The 20680-nt window shown below is 46.9% G+C and overlaps 18 non-coding genes across 18 annotated transcripts; 1 reads left to right on the forward strand and 17 right to left on the reverse strand.

Annotated features, from left to right (window-relative positions):
* Positions 1–676: 676 nt before the first annotated feature.
* On the reverse strand, positions 677–749 carry TRNAK-CUU (transfer RNA lysine (anticodon CUU)). The gene has a single exon. It is a non-coding gene; the product is annotated as a tRNA-Lys (tRNA).
* A 954-nt stretch (positions 750–1703) lies between these two features.
* Positions 1704–1776, reverse strand: TRNAN-AUU (transfer RNA asparagine (anticodon AUU)). The gene has a single exon. It is a non-coding gene; the product is annotated as a tRNA-Asn (tRNA).
* A 955-nt stretch (positions 1777–2731) lies between these two features.
* On the reverse strand, positions 2732–2804 carry TRNAN-AUU (transfer RNA asparagine (anticodon AUU)). Its single transcript has one exon. It is a non-coding gene; the product is annotated as a tRNA-Asn (tRNA).
* Positions 2805–3172: 368 nt separating this feature from the next.
* On the reverse strand, positions 3173–3245 carry TRNAK-CUU (transfer RNA lysine (anticodon CUU)). Its single transcript has one exon. It is a non-coding gene; the product is annotated as a tRNA-Lys (tRNA).
* A 955-nt stretch (positions 3246–4200) lies between these two features.
* TRNAN-AUU (transfer RNA asparagine (anticodon AUU)) lies at positions 4201–4273 on the reverse strand. Its single transcript has one exon. It is a non-coding gene; the product is annotated as a tRNA-Asn (tRNA).
* Positions 4274–4641: 368 nt separating this feature from the next.
* Positions 4642–4714, reverse strand: TRNAK-CUU (transfer RNA lysine (anticodon CUU)). The gene has a single exon. It is a non-coding gene; the product is annotated as a tRNA-Lys (tRNA).
* Positions 4715–6110: 1396 nt separating this feature from the next.
* TRNAK-CUU (transfer RNA lysine (anticodon CUU)) lies at positions 6111–6183 on the reverse strand. The gene has a single exon. It is a non-coding gene; the product is annotated as a tRNA-Lys (tRNA).
* A 955-nt stretch (positions 6184–7138) lies between these two features.
* On the reverse strand, positions 7139–7211 carry TRNAN-AUU (transfer RNA asparagine (anticodon AUU)). The gene has a single exon. It is a non-coding gene; the product is annotated as a tRNA-Asn (tRNA).
* Positions 7212–7726: 515 nt separating this feature from the next.
* Positions 7727–7799, reverse strand: TRNAN-AUU (transfer RNA asparagine (anticodon AUU)). The gene has a single exon. It is a non-coding gene; the product is annotated as a tRNA-Asn (tRNA).
* Positions 7800–8314: 515 nt separating this feature from the next.
* On the reverse strand, positions 8315–8387 carry TRNAK-CUU (transfer RNA lysine (anticodon CUU)). The gene has a single exon. It is a non-coding gene; the product is annotated as a tRNA-Lys (tRNA).
* Positions 8388–9342: 955 nt separating this feature from the next.
* Positions 9343–9415, reverse strand: TRNAN-AUU (transfer RNA asparagine (anticodon AUU)). The gene has a single exon. It is a non-coding gene; the product is annotated as a tRNA-Asn (tRNA).
* Positions 9416–9930: 515 nt separating this feature from the next.
* On the reverse strand, positions 9931–10003 carry TRNAN-AUU (transfer RNA asparagine (anticodon AUU)). Its single transcript has one exon. It is a non-coding gene; the product is annotated as a tRNA-Asn (tRNA).
* Positions 10004–10957: 954 nt separating this feature from the next.
* On the reverse strand, positions 10958–11030 carry TRNAN-AUU (transfer RNA asparagine (anticodon AUU)). Its single transcript has one exon. It is a non-coding gene; the product is annotated as a tRNA-Asn (tRNA).
* Positions 11031–11985: 955 nt separating this feature from the next.
* On the reverse strand, positions 11986–12058 carry TRNAN-AUU (transfer RNA asparagine (anticodon AUU)). Its single transcript has one exon. It is a non-coding gene; the product is annotated as a tRNA-Asn (tRNA).
* A 661-nt stretch (positions 12059–12719) lies between these two features.
* Positions 12720–12792, reverse strand: TRNAN-AUU (transfer RNA asparagine (anticodon AUU)). Its single transcript has one exon. It is a non-coding gene; the product is annotated as a tRNA-Asn (tRNA).
* A 1836-nt stretch (positions 12793–14628) lies between these two features.
* Positions 14629–14701, reverse strand: TRNAN-AUU (transfer RNA asparagine (anticodon AUU)). The gene has a single exon. It is a non-coding gene; the product is annotated as a tRNA-Asn (tRNA).
* Positions 14702–15069: 368 nt separating this feature from the next.
* On the reverse strand, positions 15070–15142 carry TRNAK-CUU (transfer RNA lysine (anticodon CUU)). The gene has a single exon. It is a non-coding gene; the product is annotated as a tRNA-Lys (tRNA).
* Positions 15143–16190: 1048 nt separating this feature from the next.
* TRNAN-AUU (transfer RNA asparagine (anticodon AUU)) lies at positions 16191–16263 on the forward strand. The gene has a single exon. It is a non-coding gene; the product is annotated as a tRNA-Asn (tRNA).
* Positions 16264–20680: the final 4417 nt, after the last annotated feature.

Here is a 20680-nt window from a genome sequence, read left to right on the forward strand (position 1 = left end):
TTGCGCAATGGAAGCTTAGAATTTAAAATGTTGTCAGGTATTGTGGAAAAAGTTTGGCTTTTTACGTTACTTTTGAGATCTCACAACACCGCTCCCGGGTGGGCTCGAACCACCAACCTTTCGGTTAACAGATGAACGCGATAACCATTGCGCAACGGAAGCCCAAAATTATATCGTCGTCAGTAATTCTGGAAAAACTTTGACTTTTTACGTCACATCTGAGACTTCACAACACCGCTCCCGGATGGGCTCGAACCACCAACCTTTCAGTTAACAGCCGAACGCGCTAACCATTGAGCCACGGAAGCTCAGAAATTCAATGGTTGTCAGGTATTGTGGAAAAACTTTGACTTTTTACGTTACATTTGAGATCTCGCAACACCGCTCCCGGGTGGGCTCGACCCACCAACCTTTCGGTTAATAGCTGAACGCGCTAAACTTTACGCCACGGAAGCCCAAAAATTAGATTTTCGTCAGGCATTGTGGAAAAGCTCCGACGTTTTACGTTACATCTGACACCTCACAACACCGCTCCCGGATGGGCTCGAACCACCAACCTTTCGGTTAACAGCCGAACGCGCTAACCATTGCGCCACGGAAGCCCAAAAATTAAATGTTCGTCTGGTATTGTGCAAAAACACTGACTTTTTACGTTACATCTGAGACCTCACAACACCGCTCCCGGGTGGGCTCGAACCACCAACCTTTCGGATAAGAGCCGAACGCGCTAACCATTGCACCACGGAAGCCCAAAAATTAAATGGTCGTCAAGTATTGTTGAAAAACTTTGGCTTTTTACGTTACATTTGATATCTCACAACACCGCTCCCGGGTGGGCTCGAACCACCAACCTTTCGGTTAACAACCGAACGCGCTAACCATTGCGCCACGGAAGCTCAGAATTTCAATGGTTGTCCGGTATTGTGGAAAACTTATGACTTTTTACGCTACATCTGAGACCCCACAACATCTCTCCTGGGTGAGCTTGAACCACCAACCTTTCGGTTAACAGATAAACGCGATAACCATTGCGCAACGGAAGCCCAAAAATTATATCGTCGTCAGGTATTGTGGAAAAACTTTGACTTTTTACGTCACATCTGAGATCTCACAACACCGCTCCGGGATGGGCTCGAACCACCAACCTGTCGGTTAACAGCCGAATGCGCTAACCATTGCGCCACGGAAGCCCAAAAAATAAACGTTCGTCAGGTATTGTGGGAAAACGTTGACTTTTTACGTCACATCTGAGGCCTCACAACACCGCTCCCGGATGGGCTCGAACCACCGACCTTTCGGTTAACAGCCGAACGCACTAAGAATGCGCAATGGAAGCTTAGAATTTAAAATGTTGTCAGGTATTGTGGAAAAAGTTTGGCTTTTTACGTTACTTTTGAGATCTCACAACACCGCTCCCGGGTGGGCTCGAACCACCAACCTTTCGGTTAACAGATGAACGCGATAACCATTGCGCAACGGAAGCCCAAAATTATATCGTCGTCAGTAATTCTGGAAAAACTTTGACTTTTTACGTCACATCTGAGACTTCACAACACCGCTCCCGGATGGGCTCGAACCACCAACCTTTCAGTTAACAGCCGAACGCGCTAACCATTGAGCCACGGAAGCTCAGAAATTCAATGGTTGTCAGGTATTGTGGAAAAACTTTGACTTTTTACGTTACATTTGAGATCTCGCAACACCGCTCCCGGGTGGGCTCGACCCACCAACCTTTCGGTTAATAGCCGAACGCGCTAACCATTGAGCCACGGAAGCTCAGAAATTAAATGGTTGTCAGGTATTGTGGAAAACTTATGACTTTTTACGCTACATCTGAGACCCCACAACATCTCTCCCGGGTGGGCTCGAACCACCAACCTTTCGGTTAACAGCTGAACGCGCTAAACTTTACGCCACGGAAGCCCAAAAATTAGATTTTCGTCAGGCATTGTGGAAAAGCTCCGACGTTTTACGTTACATCTGAGACCTCACAACACCGCTCCCGGATGGGCTCGAACCACCAACCTTTCGGTTAACAGCCGAACGCGCTAACCATTGCGCCACGGAAGCCCAAAAATTAAATGTTCGTCTGGTATTGTGCAAAAACACGGACTTTTTACGTCACATCTGAGATCTCACAACACCGCTCCGGGATGGGCTCGAACCACCAACCTGTCGGTTAACAGCCGAATGCGCTAACCATTGCGCCACGGAAGCCCAAAAAATAAACGTTCGTCAGGTATTGTGGGAAAACTTTGACTTTTTACGTCACATCTGAGGCCTCACAACACCGCTCCCGGATGGGCTCGAACCACCGACCTTTCGGTTAACAGCCGAACGCACTAAGCATTGCGCAATGGAAGCTTAGAATTTAAAATGTTGTCAGGTATTGTGGAAAAAGTTTGGCTTTTTACGTTACTTTTGAGATCTCACAACACCGCTCCCGGGTGGGCTCGAACCACCAACCTTTCGGTTAACAGATGAACGCGATAACCATTGCGCAACGGAAGCCCAAAATTATATCGTCGTCAGTAATTCTGGAAAAACTTTGACTTTTTACGTCACATCTGAGACTTCACAACACCGCTCCCGGATGGGCTCGAACCACCAACCTTTCAGTTAACAGCCGAACGCGCTAACCATTGAGCCACGGAAGCTCAGAAATTCAATGGTTGTCAGGTATTGTGGAAAAACTTTGACTTTTTACGTTACATTTGAGATCTCGCAACACCGCTCCCGGGTGGGCTCGACCCACCAACCTTTCGGTTAATAGCCGAACGCGCTAACCATTGAGCCACGGAAGCTCAGAAATTAAATGGTTGTCAGGTATTGTGGAAAACTTATGACTTTTTACGCTACATCTGAGACCCCACAACATCTCTCCCGGGTGGGCTCGAACCACCAACCTTTCGGTTAACAGCTGAACGCGCTAAACTTTACGCCACGGAAGCCCAAAAATTAGATTTTCGTCAGGCATTGTGGAAAAGCTCCGACGTTTTATGTTACATCTGAGACCTCACAACACCGCTCCCGGATGGGCTCGAACCACCAACCTTTCGGTTAACAGCCGAACGCGCTAACCATTGCGCCACGGAAGCCCAAAAATTAAATGTTCGTCTGGTATTGTGCAAAAACACTGACTTTTTACGTTACATCTGAGACCTCACAACACCGCTCCCGGGTGGGCTCGAACCACCAACCTTTCGGTTAAGAGCCGAACGCGCTAACCATTGCACCACGGAAGCCCAAAAATTAAATGGTCGTCAAGTATTGTTGAAAAACTTTGGCTTTTTACGTTACATTTGAAATCTCACAACACCGCTCCCGGGTGGGCTCGAACCGCCAACCTTTCGGTTAACAGCCGAACGCGCTAACCATTGCGCCACGGAAGCTCAGAAATTCAATGGTTGTCCGGTATTGTGGAAAACTTATGACTTTTTACGCTACATCTGAGACCCCACAACACCTCTCCTGGGTGAGCTTGAACCACCAACCTTTCGGTTAACAGATGAACGCGATAACCATTGCGCAACGGAAGCCCAAAAATTATATCGTCGTCAGGTATTGTGGAAAAACTTTGACTTTTTACGTCACATCTGAGATCTCACAACACCGCTCCGGGATGGGCTCGAACCACCAACCTGTCGGTTAACAGCCGAATGCGCTAACCATTGCGCCACGGAAGCCCAAAAAATAAACGTTCGTCAGGTATTGTGGGAAAACTTTGACTTTTTACGTCACATCTGAGGCCTCACAACACCGCTCCCGGATGGGCTCGAACCACCGACCTTTCGGTTAACAGCCGAACGCACTAAGCATTGCGCAATGGAAGCTTAGAATTTAAAATGTTGTCAGGTATTGTGGAAAAAGTTTGGCTTTTTACGTTACTTTTGAGATCTCACAACACCGCTCCCGGGTGGGCTCGAACCACCAACCTTTCGGTTGACAGATGAACGCGATAACCATTGCGCAACGGAAGCCCAAAATTATATCGTCGTCAGTAATTCTGGAAAAACTTTGACTTTTTACGTCACATCTGAGACTTCACAACACCGCTCCCGGATGGGCTCGAACCACCAACCTTTCAGTTAACAGCCGAACGCGCTAACTTTTGAGCCACGGAAGCTCAGAAATTCAAGGGTTGTCAGGTATTGTGGAAAAACTTTGACTTTTTACGTTACATTTGAGATCTCGCAACACCGCTCCCGGGTGGGCTCGACCCACCAACCTTTCGGTTAATAGCCGAACGCGCTAACCATTGAGCCACGGAAGCTCAGAAATTAAATGGTTGTCAGGTATTGTGGAAAACTTATGACTTTTTACGCTACATCTGAGACCCCACAACATCTCTCCCGGGTGGGCTCGAACCACCAACCTTTCGGTTAACAGCTGAACGCGCTAAACTTTACGCCACGGAAGCCCAAAAATTAGATTTTCGTCAGGCATTGTGGAAAAGCTCCGACGTTTTACGTTACATCTGAGACCTCACAACACCGCTCCCGGATGGGCTCGAACCACCAACCTTTCGGTTAACAGCCGAACGCGCTAACCATTGCGCCACGGAAGCCCAAAAATTAGATTTTCGTCAGGCATTGTGGAAAAGCTCCGACGTTTTACGTTACATCTGAGACCTCACAACACCGCTCCCGGATGGGCTCGAACCACCAACCTTTCGGTTAAGAGCCGAACGCGCTAACCATTACACCACGGAAGCCCAAAAATTAAATGGTCGTCAAGTATTGTTGAAAAACTTTGGCTTTTTACGTTACATTTGATATCTCACAACACCGCTCCCGGGTGGGCTCGAACCAGCAACCTTTCGGTTAACAGCCGAACGCGCTAACCATTGCGCCACGGAAGCTCAGAATTTCAATGGTTGTCCGGTATTGTGGAAAACTTATGACTTTTTACGCTACATCTGAGACCCCACAACACCTCTCCTGGGTGAGCTTGAACCACCAACCTTTCGGTTAACAGATAAACGCGATAACCATTGCGCAACGGAAGCCCAAAAATTATATCGTCGTCAGGTATTGTGGAAAAACTTTGACTTTTTACGTCACATCTGAGATCTCACAACACCGCTCCGGGATGGGCTCGAACCACCAACCTGTCGGTTAACAGCCGAATGCGTTAACCATTGCGCCACGGAAGCCCAAAAAATAAACGTTCGTCAGGTATTGTGGGAAAACTTTGACTTTTTACGTCACATCTGAGGCCTCACAACACCGCTCCCGGATGGGCTCGAACCACCGACCTTTCGGTTAACAGCCGAACGCACTAAGCATTGCGCAATGGAAGCTTAGAATTTAAAATGTTGTCAGGTATTGTGGAAAAAGTTTGGCTTTTTACGTTACTTTTGAGATCTCACAACACCGCTCCCGGGTGGGCTCGAAAAACCAACCTTTCGGTTAACAGATGAACGCGATAACCATTGCGCAACGGAAGCCCAAAATTATATCGTCGTCAGTAATTCTGGAAAAACTTTGACTTTTTACGTCACATCTGAGACTTCACAACACCGCTCCCGGATGGGCTCGAACCACCAACCTTTCAGTTAACAGCCGAACGCGCTAACCATTGAGCCACGGAAGCTCAGAATTTCAATGGTTGTCAGGTATTGTGGAAAAACTTTGACTTTTTACGTTACATTTGAGATCTCGCAACACCGCTCCCGGGTGGGCTCGACCCACCAACCTTTCGGTTAATAGCCGATCGCGCTAACCATTGAGCCACGGAAGCTCAGAAATTAAATGGTTGTCAGGTATTGTGGAAAACTTATGACTTTTTACGCTACATCTGAGACCCCACAACATCTCTCCCGGGTGGGCTCGAACCACCAACCTTTCGGTTAACAGCTGAACGCGCTAAACTTTACGCCACGGAAGCCCAAAAATTAGATTTTCGTCAGGCATTGTGGAAAAGCTCCGACGTTTTACGTTACATCTGAGACCTCACAACACCGCTCCCGGATGGGCTCGAACCACCAACCTTTCGGTTAACAGCCGAACGCGCTAACCATTGCGCCACGGAAGCCCAAAAATTAGATTTTCGTCAGGCATTGTGGAAAAGCTCCGACGTTTTACGTTACATCTGAGACCTCACAACACCGCTCCCGGATGGGCTCGAACCACCAACCTTTCGGTTAAGAGCCGAACGCGCTAACCATTACACCACGGAAGCCCAAAAATTAAATGGTCGTCAAGTATTGTTGAAAAACTTTGGCTTTTTACGTTACATTTGATATCTCACAACACCGCTCCCGGGTGGGCTCGAACCAGCAACCTTTCGGTTAACAGCCGAACGCGCTAACCATTGCGCCACGGAAGCTCAGAATTTCAATGGTTGTCCGGTATTGTGGAAAACTTATGACTTTTTACGCTACATCTGAGACCCCACAACACCTCTCCTGGGTGAGCTTGAACCACCAACCTTTCGGTTAACAGATAAACGCGATAACCATTGCGCAACGGAAGCCCAAAAATTATATCGTCGTCAGGTATTGTGGAAAAACTTTGACTTTTTACGTCACATCTGAGATCTCACAACACCGCTCCGGGATGGGCTCGAACCACCAACCTGTCGGTTAACAGCCGAATGCGTTAACCATTGCGCCACGGAAGCCCAAAAAATAAACGTTCGTCAGGTATTGTGGGAAAACTTTGACTTTTTACGTCACATCTGAGGCCTCACAACACCGCTCCCGGATGGGCTCGAACCACCGACCTTTCGGTTAACAGCCGAACGCACTAAGCATTGCGCAATGGAAGCTTAGAATTTAAAATGTTGTCAGGTATTGTGGAAAAAGTTTGGCTTTTTACGTTACTTTTGAGATCTCACAACACCGCTCCCGGGTGGGCTCGAACCACCAACCTTTCGGTTAACAGATGAACGCGATAACCATTGCGCAACGGAAGCCCAAAATTATATCGTCGTCAGTAATTCTGGAAAAACTTTGACTTTTTACGTCACATCTGAGACTTCACAACACCGCTCCCGGATGGGCTCGAACCACCAACCTTTCAGTTAACAGCCGAACGCGCTAACCATTGAGCCACGGAAGCTCAGAAATTCAATGGTTGTCAGGTATTGTGGAAAAACTTTGACTTTTTACGTTACATTTGAGATCTCGCAACACCGCTCCCGGGTGGGCTCGACCCACCAACCTTTCGGTTAATAGCCGAACGCGCTAACCATTGAGCCACGGAAGCTCAGAAATTAAATGGTTGTCAGGTATTGTGGAAAACTTATGACTTTTTACGCTACATCTGAGACCCCACAACATCTCTCCCGGGTGGGCTCGAACCACCAACCTTTCGGTTAACAGCTGAACGCGCTAAACTTTACGCCACGGAAGCCCAAAAATTAGATTTTCGTCAGGCATTGTGGAAAAGCTCCGACGTTTTACGTTACATCTGAGACCTCACAACACCGCTCCCGGATGGGCTCGAACCACCAACCTTTCGGTTAACAGCCGAACGCGCTAACCATTGCGCCACGGAAGCCCAAAAATTAAATGTTCGTCTGGTATTGTGCAAAAACACGGACTTTTTACGTCACATCTGAGATCTCACAACACCGCTCCGGGATGGGCTCGAACCACCAACCTTTCAGTTAACAGCCGAACGCGCTAACCATTGAGCCACGGAAGCTCAGAAATTCAATGGTTGTCAGGTATTGTGGAAAAACTTTGACTTTTTACGTTACATTTGAGATCTCGCAACACCGCTCCCGGGTGGGCTCGACCCACCAACCTTTCGGTTAATAGCCGAACGCGCTAACCATTGAGCCACGGAAGCTCAGAAATTAAATGGTTGTCAGGTATTGTGGAAAACTTATGACTTTTTACGCTACATCTGAGACCCCACAACATCTCTCCCGGGTGGGCTCGAACCACCAACCTTTCGGTTAACAGCTGAACGCGCTAAACTTTACGCCACGGAAGCCCAAAAATTAGATTTTCGTCAGGCATTGTGGAAAAGCTCCGACGTTTTACGTTACATCTGAGACCTCACAACACCGCTCCCGGATGGGCTCGAACCACCAACCTTTCGGTTAACAGCCGAACGCGCTAACCATTGCGCCACGGAAGCCCAAAAATTAAATGTTCGTCTGGTATTGTGCAAAAACACGGACTTTTTACGTCACATCTGAGATCTCACAACACCGCTCCGGGATGGGCTCGAACCACCAACCTGTCGGTTAACAGCCGAACGCGCTAACCATTGCGCCACGGAAGCCCAAAAATTAGATTTTCGTCAGGCATTGTGGAAAAGCTCCGACGTTTTACGTTACATCTGAGACCTCACAACACCGCTCCCGGATGGGCTCGAACCACCAACCTTTCGGTTAAGAGCCGAACGCGCTAACCATTGCACCACGGAAGCCCAAAAATTAAATGGTCGTCAAGTATTGTTGAAAAACTTTGGCTTTTTACGTTACATTTGATATCTCACAACACCGCTCCCGGGTGGGCTCGAACCAGCAACCTTTCGGTTAACAGCCGAACGCGCTAACCATTGCGCCACGGAAGCTCAGAATTTCAATGGTTGTCCGGTATTGTGGAAAACTTATGACTTTTTACGCTACATCTGAGACCCCACAACACCTCTCCTGGGTGAGCTTGAACCACCAACCTTTCGGTTAACAGATAAACGCGATAACCATTGCGCAACGGAAGCCCAAAAATTATATCGTCGTCAGGTATTGTGGAAAAACTTTGACTTTTTACGTCACATCTGAGATCTCACAACACCGCTCCGGGATGGGCTCGAACCACCAACCTGTCGGTTAACAGCCGAATGCGTTAACCATTGCGCCACGGAAGCCCAAAAAATAAAGGTTCGTCAGGTATTGTGGGAAAACTTTGACTTTTTACGTCACATCTGAGGCCTCACAACACCGCTCCCGGATGGGCTCGAACCACCGACCTTTCGGTTAACAGCCGAACGCACTAAGCATTGCGCAATGGAAGCTTAGAATTTAAAATGTTGTCAGGTATTGTGGAAAAAGTTTGGCTTTTTACGTTACTTTTGAGATCTCACAACACCGCTCCCGGGTGGGCTCGAACCACCAACCTTTCGGTTAACAGATGAACGCGATAACCATTGCGCAACGGAAGCCCAAAATTATATCGTCGTCAGTAATTCTGGAAAAACTTTGACTTTTTACGTCACATCTGAGACTTCACAACACCGCTCCCGGATGGGCTCGAACCACCAACCTTTCAGTTAACAGCCGAACGCGCTAACCATTGAGCCACGGAAGCTCAGAAATTCAATGGTTGTCAGGTATTGTGGAAAAACTTTGACTTTTTACGTTACATTTGAGATCTCGCAACACCGCTCCCGGGTGGGCTCGACCCACCAACCTTTCGGTTAATAGCCGAACGCGCTAACCATTGAGCCACGGAAGCTCAGAAATTAAATGGTTGTCAGGTATTGTGGAAAACTTATGACTTTTTACGCTACATCTGAGACCCCACAACATCTCTCCCGGGTGGGCTCGAACCACCAACCTTTCGGTTAACAGCTGAACGCGCTAAACTTTACGCCACGGAAGCCCAAAAATTAGATTTTCGTCAGGCATTGTGGAAAAGCTCCGACGTTTTACGTTACATCTGAGACCTCACAACACCGCTCCCGGATGGGCTCGAACCACCAACCTTTCGGTTAACAGCCGAACGCGCTAACCATTGCGCCACGGAAGCCCAAAAATTAAATGTTCGTCTGGTATTGTGCAAAAACACGGACTTTTTACGTCACATCTGAGATCTCACAACACCGCTCCGGGATGGGCTCGAACCACCAACCTTTCAGTTAACAGCCGAACGCGCTAACCATTGAGCCACGGAAGCTCAGAAATTCAATGGTTGTCAGGTATTGTGGAAAAACTTTGACTTTTTACGTTACATTTGAGATCTCGCAACACCGCTCCCGGGTGGGCTCGACCCACCAACCTTTCGGTTAATAGCCGAACGCGCTAACCATTGAGCCACGGAAGCTCAGAAATTAAATGGTTGTCAGGTATTGTGGAAAACTTATGACTTTTTACGCTACATCTGAGACCCCACAACATCTCTCCCGGGTGGGCTCGAACCACCAACCTTTCGGTTAACAGCTGAACGCGCTAAACTTTACGCCACGGAAGCCCAAAAATTAGATTTTCGTCAGGCATTGTGGAAAAGCTCCGACGTTTTACGTTACATCTGAGACCTCACAACACCGCTCCCGGATGGGCTCGAACCACCAACCTTTCGGTTAACAGCCGAACGCGCTAACCATTGCGCCACGGAAGCCCAAAAATTAATGTTCGTCTGGTATTGTGCAAAAACACGGACTTTTTACGTCACATCTGAGATCTCACAACACCGCTCCGGGATGGGCTCGAACCACCAACCTGTCGGTTAACAGCCGAATGCGCTAACCATTGCGCCACGGAAGCCCAAAAAATAAACGTTCGTCAGGTATTGTGGGAAAACTTTGACTTTTTACGTCACATCTGAGGCCTCACAACACCGCTCCCGGATGGGCTCGAACCACCGACCTTTCGGTTAACAGCCGAACGCACTAAGCATTGCGCAATGGAAGCTTAGAATTTAAAATGTTGTCAGGTATTGTGGAAAAAGTTTGGCTTTTTACGTTACTTTTGAGATCTCACAACACCGCTCCCGGGTGGGCTCGAACCACCAACCTTTCGGTTAACAGATGAACGCGATAACCATTGCGCAACGGAAGCCCAAAATTATATCGTCGTCAGTAATTCTGGAAAAACTTTGACTTTTTACGTCACATCTGAGACTTCACAACACCGCTCCCGGATGGGCTCGAACCACCAACCTTTCAGTTAACAGCCGAACGCGCTAACCATTGAGCCACGGAAGCTCAGAAATTCAATGGTTGTCAGGTATTGTGGAAAAACTTTGACTTTTTACGTTACATTTGAGATCTCGCAACACCGCTCCCGGGTGGGCTCGACCCACCAACCTTTCGGTTAATAGCCGAACGCGCTAACCATTGAGCCACGGAAGCTCAGAAATTAAATGGTTGTCAGGTATTGTGGAAAACTTATGACTTTTTACGCTACATCTGAGACCCCACAACATCTCTCCCGGGTGGGCTCGAACCACCAACCTTTCGGTTAACAGCTGAACGCGCTAAACTTTACGCCACGGAAGCCCAAAAATTAGATTTTCGTCAGGCATTGTGGAAAAGCTCCGACGTTTTACGTTACATCTGAGACCTCACAACACCGCTCCCGGATGGGCTCGAACCACCAACCTTTCGGTTAACAGCCGAACGCGCTAACCATTGCGCCACGGAAGCCCAAAAATTAAATGTTCGTCTGGTATTGTGCAAAAACACGGACTTTTTACGTCACATCTGAGATCTCACAACACCGCTCCGGGATGGGCTCGAACCACCAACCTGTCGGTTAACAGCCGAATGCGCTAACCATTGCGCCACGGAAGCCCAAAAAATAAACGTTCGTCAGGTATTGTGGGAAAACTTTGACTTTTTACGTCACATCTGAGGCCTCACAACACCGCTCCCGGATGGGCTCGAACCACCGACCTTTCGGTTAACAGCCGAACGCACTAAGCATTGCGCAATGGAAGCTTAGAATTTAAAATGTTGTCAGGTATTGTGGAAAAAGTTTGGCTTTTTACGTTACTTTTGAGATCTCACAACACCGCTCCCGGGTGGGCTCGAACCACCAACCTTTCGGTTAACAGATGAACGCGATAACCATTGCGCAACGGAAGCCCAAAATTATATCGTCGTCAGTAATTCTGGAAAAACTTTGACTTTTTACGTCACATCTGAGACTTCACAACACCGCTCCCGGATGGGCTCGAACCACCAACCTTTCAGTTAACAGCCGAACGCGCTAACCATTGAGCCACGGAAGCTCAGAAATTCAATGGTTGTCAGGTATTGTGGAAAAACTTTGACTTTTTACGTTACATTTGAGATCTCGCAACACCGCTCCCGGGTGGGCTCGACCCACCAACCTTTCGGTTAATAGCCGAACGCGCTAACCATTGAGCCACGGAAGCTCAGAAATTAAATGGTTGTCAGGTATTGTGGAAAACTTATGACTTTTTACGCTACATCTGAGACCCCACAACATCTCTCCCGGGTGGGCTCGAACCACCAACCTTTCGGTTAACAGCTGAACGCGCTAAACTTTACGCCACGGAAGCCCAAAAATTAGATTTTCGTCAGGCATTGTGGAAAAGCTCCGACGTTTTACGTTACATCTGAGACCTCACAACACCGCTCCCGGATGGGCTCGAACCACCAACCTTTCGGTTAACAGCCGAACGCGCTAACCATTGCGCCACGGAAGCCCAAAAATTAAATGTTCGTCTGGTATTGTGCAAAAACACGGACTTTTTACGTCACATCTGAGATCTCACAACACCGCTCCGGGATAGGCTCGAACCACCAACCTGTCGGTTAACAGATGAACGCGATAACCATTGCGCAACGGAAGCCCAAAATTATATCGTCGTCAGTAATTCTGGAAAAACTTTGACTTTTTACGTCACATCTGAGACTTCACAACACCGCTCCCGGATGGGCTCGAACCACCAACCTTTCAGTTAACAGCCGAACGCGCTAACTTTTGAGCCACGGAAGCTCAGAAATTCAAGGGTTGTCAGGTATTGTGGAAAAACTTTGACTTTTTACGTTACATTTGAGATCTCGCAACACCGCTCCCGGGTGGGCTCGACCCACCAACCTTTCGGTTAATAGCCGAACGCGCTAACCATTGAGCCACGGAAGCTCAGAAATTAAATGGTTGTCAGGTATTGTGGAAAACTTATGACTTTTTACGCTACATCTGAGACCCCACAACATCTCTCCCGGGTGGGCTCGAACCACCAACCTTTCGGTTAACAGCTGAACGCGCTAAACTTTACGCCACGGAAGCCCAAAAATTAGATTTTCGTCAGGCATTGTGGAAAAGCTCCGACGTTTTACGTTACATCTGAGACCTCACAACACCGCTCCCGGATGGGCTCGAACCACCAACCTTTCGGTTAACAGCCGAACGCGCTAACCATTGCGCCACGGAAGCCCAAAAATTAAATGTTCGTCTGGTATTGTGCAAAAACACGGACTTTTTACGTCACATCTGAGATCTCACAACACCGCTCCGGGATGGGCTCGAACCACCAACCTGTCGGTTAACAGCCGAATGCGCTAACCATTGCGCCACGGAAGCCCAAAATTATATCGTCGTCAGTAATTCTGGAAAAACTTTGACTTTTTACGTCACATCTGAGACTTCACAACAACGCTCCCGGATGGGCTCGAACCACCAACCTTTCAGTTAACAGCCGAACGCGCTAACCATTGAGCCACGGAAGCTGAGAAATTCAATGGTTGTCAGGTATTGTGGAAAAACTTTGACTTTTTACGTCACATCTGAGACCTCACAACACCGCTCCCGGATGGGCTCGAACCACCAACCTTTCGGTTAACAGCCGAACGCGCTAACCATTGCACCACGGAAGCCCAAAAATTAAATGGTCGTCAAGTATTGTTGAAAAACTTTGGCTTTTTACGTTACATTTGATATCACACAACACCGCTCCCGGGTGGGCTCGAACCACCAAGCTTTCGGTTAACAGCCGAACGCGCTAACCATTGCGCCACGGAAGCTCAGAAATTCAATGGTTGTCCGGTATTGTGGAAAACTTATGACTTTTTACGCTACATCTGAGACCCCACAACACCTCTCCTGGGTGAGCTTGAACCACCAACCTTTCGGTTAACAGATGAACGCGATAACCATTGCGCAACGGAAGCCCAAAAATTATATCGTCGTCAGGTATTGTGGAAAAACTTTGACTTTTTACGTCACATCTGAGATCTCACAACACCGCTCCGGGATGGGCTCGAACCACCAACCTGTCGGTTAACAGCCGAATGCGCTAACCATTGCGCCACGGAAGCCCAAAAAATAAACGTTCGTCAGGTATTGTGGGAAAACTTTGACTTTTTACGTCACATCTGAGGCCTCACAACACCGCTCCCGGATGGGCTCGAACCACCGACCTTTCGGTTAACAGCCGAACGCACTAAGCATTGCGCAATGGAAGCTTAGAATTTAAAATGTTGTCAGGTATTGTGGAAAAAGTTTGGCTTTTTACGTTACTTTTGAGATCTCACAACACCGCTCCCGGGTGGGCTCGAAGCACCAACCTTTCGGTTAACAGATGAACGCGATAACCATTGCGCAACGGAAGCCCAAAATTATATCGTCGTCAGTAATTCTGGAAAAACTTTGACTTTTTACGTCACATCTGAGACTTCACAACACCGCTCCCGGATGGGCTCGAACCACCAACCTTTCAGTTAACAGCCGAACGCGCTAACCATTGAGCCACGGAAGCTCAGAAATTCAATGGTTGTCAGGTATTGTGGAAAAACTTTGACTTTTTACGTCACATCTGAGACCTCACAACACCGCTCCCGGATGGGCTCGAACCACCAACCTTTCGGTTAACAGCCTAACGCACTAAGCATTGCGTCAAGGAAGCTTAGAATTTAAATTGTTGTCAGGTATTGTGGAAAAACTTTGACTTTTCACGTTACATTTGAGATCTCACAACACCGCTCCCGGGTGGGCTCGACCCACCAACCTTTCGGTTAATAGCCGAACGCGCTAACCATTGAGCCACGGAAGCTCAGAAATTAAATGGTTGTCAGGTATTGTGGAAAACTTATGACTTTTTACGCTACATCTGAGACCCCACAACATCTCTCCCGGGTGGGCTCGAACCACCAACCTTTCGGTTAACAGCTGAACGCGCTAAACTTTACGCCACGGAAGCCCAAAAATTAGATTTTCGTCAGGCATTGTGGAAAAGCTCCGACGTTTTACGTTACATCTGAGACCTCACAACACCGCTCCCGGATGGGCTCGAACCACCAACCTTTCGGTTAACAGCCGAACGCGCTAACCATTGCGCCACGGAAGCCCAAAAATTAAATGTTCGTCTGGTATTGTGCAAAAACACGGACTTTTTACGTTACATCTGAGACCTCACAACACCGCTCCCGGGTGGGCTCGAACCACCAACCTTTGGGTTAAGAGCCGAACGCGCTAACCATTGCACCACGGAAGCCCAAAAATTAAATGGTCGTCAAGTATTGTTGAAAAACTTTGGCTTTTTACGTTACATTTGATATCTCACAACACCGCTCCCGGGTGGGCTCGAACCACCAACCTTTCGGTTAACAGCCGAACGCGCTAACCATTGCGCCACGGAAGCTCAGAAATTCAATGGTTGTCCGGTATTGTGGAAAACTTATGACTTTTTACGCTACATCTGAGACCCCACAACACCTCTCCAGGGTGAGCTTGAACCACCAACCTTTCGGTTAAGAGCCGAACGCGCTAACCATTGCGCAACGGAAGCCCAAAAATTATATCGTCGTCAGGTATTGTGGAAAAACTTTTACTTTTTACGTCACATCTGAGATCTCACAACACCGCTCCGGGATGGGCTCGAACCACCAACCTTTCGGTTAACAGCCGAATGCGCTAACCATTGCGCCACGGAAGCCCAAAAAATAAACGTTTGTCAGGTATTGTGGGAAGTCAACGTTTTCCCACAATACCTGACGAACGTTTATTTTTTGGGCCCATCCCGGAGCGGTGTTGTGAGATCTCAGATGTGACGTAAAAAGTCAAAGTTTTTCCACAATACCTGACGACGATATAATTTTTGGGCTTCCGTTGCGCAATGGTTATCGCGTTCATCTGTTAACCGAAAGGTTGGTGGTTCAAGCTCACCCAGGAGAGGTGTTGTGGGGTCTCAGATGTAACGTAAAAAGTCAGTGTTTTTGCACAATACCAGACGAACATTTAATTTTTGGGCTTCCGTGGCGCAATGGTTAGCGCGTTCGGCTGTTAACCGAAAGGTTGGTGGTTCGAGCCCATCCGGGAGCGGTGTTGTGAGGTCTCAGATGTAACGTAAAACGTCGGAGCTTTTCCACAATGCCTGACGAAAATCTAATTTTTGGGCTTCCGTGGCGTAAAGTTTAGCGCGTTCAGCTGTTAACCGAAAGGTTGGTGGTTCGAGCCCACCCGGGAGAGATGTTGTGGGGTCTCAGATGTAGCGTAAAAAGTCATAAGTTTTCCACAATACCTGACAACCATTTAATTTCTGAGCTTCCGTGGCTCAATGGTTAGCGCGTTCGGCTATTAACCGAAAGGTTGGTGGGTCGAGCCCACCCGGGAGCGGTGTTGCGAGATCTCAAATGTAACGTAAAAAGCCAAAGTTTTTCCACAATACCTGACGACGATATAATTTTTGGGCTTCCGTTGCGCAATGGTTATCGCGTTCATCTGTTAACCGAAAGGTTGGTGGTTCGAGCCCTCCCGGGAGCGGTGTTGTGAGATCTCAAAAGTAACGTATAAAGCCAAAGTTTTTCCACAATACCTGACAACATTTTAAATTCTAAGCTTCCGTGGCGCAATGCTTAGTGCGTTCGGCTGTTAACCGAAAGGTTGGTGGTTCGAGCCAATCCGGGAGCGGTGTTGTGAGGTCTCAGATGTGACGTAAAAAGTCAAAGTTTTTCCACAATACCTGACAACCATTTAATTTCTGAGCTTCCGTGGCTCAAAGGTTAGCGCGTTCGGCTGTTAACCGAAAGGTTGGTCGTTCGAGCCCACCCGGGAGCGGTGTTGTAAGATCTCAAATGTAACGTGAAAAGTCAAAGTTTTTCCACAATACCTGACAACATTTTAAATTCTAAGCTTCCGTGGCGCAATGCTTAGTGCGTTCGGCTGTTAACCGAAAGGTTGGTGGTTCGAGCCCATCCGGGAGCGGTGTTGTGAGGTCTCAGATGTGACGTAAAAAGTCAAAGTTTTTCCACAATACCTGACGACGATATAATTTTTGGGCTTCCGTTGCGCAACGGTTATCGCATTCATCTGTTAACCGAAAGGTTGGTGGTTCGAGCCCACCCGGGAGCGGTGTTGTGAGATCTCAAAAGTAACGTAAAAAGCCAAAGTTTTTCCACAATACCTGACCACATTTTAAATTCTAAGCTTCCATGGCGCATTCTTAGTGCGTTCTGCTGTTAACCGAAATGTCGGTGGTTCGAGCCCAACCGGGAGCGGTGTTGTGAGGCCTCAGATGTGACGTAAAAAGTCAAAGTTTTCCCACAATACCTGACGAACATTTATTTTTTCGGCTTCCGTGGCGCAATGGTTAGCGCATTCGGCTGTTAACCGAAAGGTTGGTGGTTCGAGCCCATCCCGGGGCGGTGTTGTGGAGTCTCAGATGTGACGTAAAAAGTCAAAGTTTTTCCACAATACCTGACGGCCATTTAATTTTTGGGCTTCCGTGGCGCAATGGTTAGCGCGTTCGGCTGTTAATCGAAAGGTTGGTGGTTCCAGCCCACCCGGGAGAGGTGTTGTGGGGTCTCAGATGTAGCGTAAAAAGTCATAAGTTTTCCACAATACCTGACAACATTTTAAATTTTAAGCTTCCGTGGCGCAATGCTTAGTGCGTTCGGCTGTTAACCAAAAGGGTGGTGGTTCGAGCCCATCCGGTAGCGGTGTTGTGAGGTGTCAGCTGTAACCCAGAATATAAAAGTTTTTCCACAATACCTGAAGACCATTTAATTTTTGGGCTTCCTTTGCGCAATGGTTATCGCGTTCATCTGTTAACCGAACGGTTGGTCGTTCGAGCCCACCCGGGAGCGGTGTTGTGAGATCTCAAATGTAACGTAAAAAGTCAAAGTTTTTCCACAATACCTGACGAACGTTTAATTTTTGGGCTTCCGTTGCGCAATGGTTATCGCGTTCATCTGTTAACCGAAAGGTTGGTGGTTCCAGCCCACCCGGGAGAGGTGTTGTGGGGTCTCAGATGTAGCGTAAAAAGTCATAAGTTTTCCACAATACATGACAACATTTCAAATTCTAATTTTCCGTGGCGCAATGCTTAGTGCGTTCGGCTGTTAACCGAATGGTTGGTGGTTCGAGCCCATCCAGGAGCGGTGTTGTGAGGTCTCAAATGTAACGTGAAAAGTCAAAGTTTTTCCACAATACCTGACAACATTTTAAATTCTAAGCTTCCGTGGCGCAATGCTTAGTGCGTTCGGCTGTTAACCGAAAGGTTGGTGGTTCGAGCCCATCCAGGAGCGGTGTTGTGAGGTCTCAGATGTGTCGTAAAAAGCCAAAGTTTTTCCACAATACCTGACAACATTTTAAATTCTAAGCTTCCATGGCGCAATGCTTAGTTCGTTCGGCTGTTAACCGAAAGGTCGGTGGTTCGAGCCCATCCGGGAGCGGTTTTGTGAGGCCTAAGATGTGACGTAAAAGGTCAAAGTTTTCCCACAATACCTGACGAACATTTATTTTTTCGGCTTCCGTGGCGCAATGGTTAGCGCATTCGGCTGTTAACCGAAAGGTTGGTGGTTCGAGCCCATCCCGGAGCGGTGTTATGAGATCTCAGATGTGACGTAAAAAGTCAAAGTTTTTCCACAATACCTGACGACGATATAATTTTTGGGCTTCCGTTGCGCAATGGTTATCGCGTTCATCTGTTAACCGAAAGGTTGGTGGTTCGCAAGGTTCTTAAACTCGCATCCGCTTATATAGGTTGGCTTATAACGGGGGGTAATTTTTCGGAGTTTAAGAACTGATGGTGGGGGGGGGCACGACACCTATGTTTTCCCTAGGAGAGACGTCACTGAATGTCTTAAAAAATAAAACAAGACGTCGCGGTTTTGCCCTCGATTTTTTTTCCATTCCCCTCTCCGCACCTCTCCCACCGCGCCTCTACCCGAGAGTCTCGACTCTCTCGAGTAGAGCTAAGAGTACCCGTCTGCTTCTTCGATGCTCGGGTTCGTTCATGTTCGTTCAAATATATGAAAATATAATGTTCACAAAGTTCAACCAAGGTAAATAAATAAATAATTATATTATTTAGTATTTAAATATTTAGTTTTCACACTGTCCGTGTCACGTTAATTTTAGACTGACAACCAATGTAATGTAATTTCTAAAGTGTAGTTAACCAAGGCTTAATTCTTACAGGTTGATATTTTGTATTTGATTGCTTGCTAATTTCCTAAGGCAAATAATGCCGGGTTTACACTGCGCTATGTTTGGGTGCAAAAACTATTTCAACTCAACACGGAACAATGATATTTCATATCATAGATTTCCCCAGGAAAAGAACCTGAGAAATTTATGGTTGAGTAAATGTAACGTCCCAAATTCATCTAAGTTTAACCCTAAATACGCTAGGATCTGTTCAGTTCATTTTGACGTAAAGGATTTTCAAAGAGATCTTAAAGCCGAACTAATGAATTTAATACCCAAGAAAACTTTGAAAGCAAATGCTGTACCTAACAGTGTTGTACCTGAGACTACAGTAGACATTACAAACAGTATTATCAAATTTCCAGTTCCTACAAGCCCTGTAGATGTCTCAAACCAAGGAGGCTCGTGTACAAATAATGGTCAGCCACTAGCTAGTCAAAATCTCAACCCAAGGGCATTTTACGGAGCACCTGATACCTCCCAATTTGATACTGATGTACCGAACAGTGTTGTACCTGAGACTACAGTAGACATTACAAACAGTATTATCAAATTTCCAGTTCCTACAAGCCCTGTAGATGTCTCAAACCAAGGAGGCTCGTGTACAAATAATGGTCAGCCACTAGCTAGTCAAAATCTCAGCCCAGGGGCATTTTACGGAGCACCTGATACCTCCCAATTTGATACTGATGTACCGAGCAGAGTTGTACCTGAGACTACAGTAGACATTACAAACTGTATTACCAAAGTTCCTGTTTCTACAAGCCCTGTAGATGTCTTAAACCAAGGAGGCTCGTGTACAAATAATCGTCAGCCACTAGGTAGTCCCAATCTCAGCCCAAGGGCATTTTACGGAGCACCTGATACTTCCCAATTTGATACTGATGTACCGAGCAGAGTTGTACCTGAGACTACAGTAGATATTACAAACTGTATTACCAAAGTTCCTGTTTCTACAAGCCCTGTAAATGTCACAAAATGTGGAACATCTTCAACCCCAAAAAATTGCCATTGCAATGCTAAAGCAATATTGCAACAATCGGAGAAACTTAGATCGCGACTTAAAAAAGCTGATCAAAGAACTAGTAAGGTTTGTCGTAGATTATATGCAAAAACGAAGAAGGTCCAGAAATTGAGCTGGGAGAAACGTTATGAACTCTTTTTGCATCAAAAAATTAAAAAAGACTATAAAACTGTTAAGAAACGAAATGCAGAACTTGAAAAGTTAAAAAAAAAATATGATTTTGTACTTGAAAAAGTATTTACACCAAGCCAGATGAAAATGTTATTAGGAAAGAAAAAGGTTAGATGGAGTAACCAAGATTTAGCAAACGCCTTCGCATTAAGGTATTTAAGTAAAAGAGCTTACACATATTTAAGGGAAAAAAGAGGGATTCCATTACCCCACTTGTCAACCCTTAAAAGATACGCGTCGCAATTAGATTTAACCCAAGGCATATTGCATGACGTTTTAACCATAATGGAAGCGAATTCTAAAAACATGAAAACGTTTGAGAAGCTAGTCGTGCTAACATTTGATGAGGTTAAAGTAACAGCGACAAGAGAATATGATGTCAAGCGTGATCAGATTATTGGACCCCAT

The sequence above is a fragment of the Phalangium opilio genome, unplaced genomic scaffold (genome assembly GCF_054372755.1).
Source record: "Phalangium opilio isolate 3A_F unplaced genomic scaffold, DU_Popi_V2 ptg001170l_1, whole genome shotgun sequence".
Classification (NCBI taxonomy): domain Eukaryota; kingdom Metazoa; phylum Arthropoda; class Arachnida; order Opiliones; family Phalangiidae; genus Phalangium; species Phalangium opilio.